The sequence below is a fragment of the Arachis duranensis genome, chromosome 2, assembly GCF_000817695.3.
Source record: "Arachis duranensis cultivar V14167 chromosome 2, aradu.V14167.gnm2.J7QH, whole genome shotgun sequence".
NCBI classification, from domain to species: domain Eukaryota; kingdom Viridiplantae; phylum Streptophyta; class Magnoliopsida; order Fabales; family Fabaceae; genus Arachis; species Arachis duranensis.
Window position 1 is genome coordinate 54269549 of NC_029773.3, and position 1492 is coordinate 54271040.

General features: G+C 30.0%; 1 protein-coding gene across 2 annotated transcripts in view; it reads left to right on the forward strand.

Moving 5' to 3' along the window:
* LOC107474242 (glycosyltransferase BC10) overlaps positions 1-1183 on the forward strand; it is a 4036-nt gene extending 2853 nt beyond the window's left edge. Inside the window, exons 2-3 of one of the 2 annotated variants that reach the window (XR_002370531.2) lie at positions 730-815; positions 945-1183. The gene's annotated coding sequence lies outside the window, so the exon portion shown is untranslated. The remainder of the gene's footprint in view (positions 1-729; positions 816-944) is intronic. The other variant, XM_016093841.3, reaches the window with a different exon arrangement.
* Positions 1184-1492: the final 309 nt, after the last annotated feature.

Genomic DNA, 1492 nt, shown 5'->3' on the forward strand with positions numbered 1-1492 from the left:
ATAATACTTGCGAACTATATTAAATCCTTCAAAGGCTTTCTCTCCAAAACTTCTTATACCAAACTTGCAATGTCACCCTAGAATTCTGGAGTTTTAATCAGATTTTAATATAATTACAGTTTTATTTTCTAATTTTCTAATAAATTATTGAAATATTGTATGTCTATAATTCTATACATATAAATTCCAATACATTATTCTAATTAATGTATTAGGGATGGCTTTATAAATGTTGGTCGAGAAATGTTAGGGGACTATCAGAATTTATTGTTTTTGACCATCACTTAGCTAGCAACTCAATTCCTTTAGTTTAGTAATCCAGCAACATACTTTATTCCATACTTTTAAATATTAATGGATAGCTGATGGCCAAAACCAATAAATTCTGATGACCCTCTAGCATTCATCATGTAGATATGCACTTCTATTGTCATTTTATGATCCATCCTTGCAGAGGTTGTATCAAAAATCATGAGAGAATACATAAAGAAGTCTTCAACATTAGTACATAACTGAATTAGGAAGTATACTTATCAGAGGTATCTAAATGTGCCTAAGTCTGTTGTCAATTTGATAACTTCTGCGTGGTGAACACCATATGATGTGTGGCTATGTCGTTTGTTGTACTCAATCCTCTTTATCTCAAAACTTAAAAAATAGTGACGAGCATTTTATTCACGTTTCATATGGGTCCTAATTTTGAGTATATTTATGCACCAATTTGTTCAGGACAATCAATACCAGCTTTAGCCACCTAAAGCGTGTGAACAGATAGGATGTCCATATTTCAAAGCAAATTGGTTCCCTTTTACTCAGTTATTTACCTTTTCTTTCTTTCCTTTAGTTTTCTTTCTTTTATTTTAAGCTAAACGGGAGCTTCAACTTTTGGAGACACCTAACTTGGTTTGCCCTTCGGTTTTCGGGTATATGCCTTTTTTTTCCAGGGAATCTTTGATGAGTTCGGGAATACTAAAGACATCTTAATGTAAAATGCCAATGTCTTGGAGTCTTCTTGATGTGTATAGAAAATTCGATTGCTTTTTTAACTGTAAAGTGTAATTGTAATTCGAATTTCAAGTGTGTGAATGAACAAGGTGTTTTGGTATGGCTGCAGAAAAAAGGCAAGGCTGGTCTCCAAAGGAGGCCTAAATTGTCAATTAATGAGCAATAGTTCAATTGTAAATTCGGGGTACGTTTTGTTTATTATTAGTGTAGTATTTTTATTCGTAATAATACTATGGGAATATAAATAATTATTACGGGAATATAAATTTTTTAAAGTTATATCGACTTTGTTTCGACATTATACGTTATGGCACAAAAAATTTATAAAATCTAATTTTTATGAAAAGCTCTTAAGGGATAAAAGTTTTCGTCGGCAAATAATAATACATAATAGAGTTTTTGTAGATAAAAAAATTAAATAATAAGCTATTTAGTTATTATTTTTATGGAAAAGAGTTTAATTTTTTATTAATAATTAATTTTAATA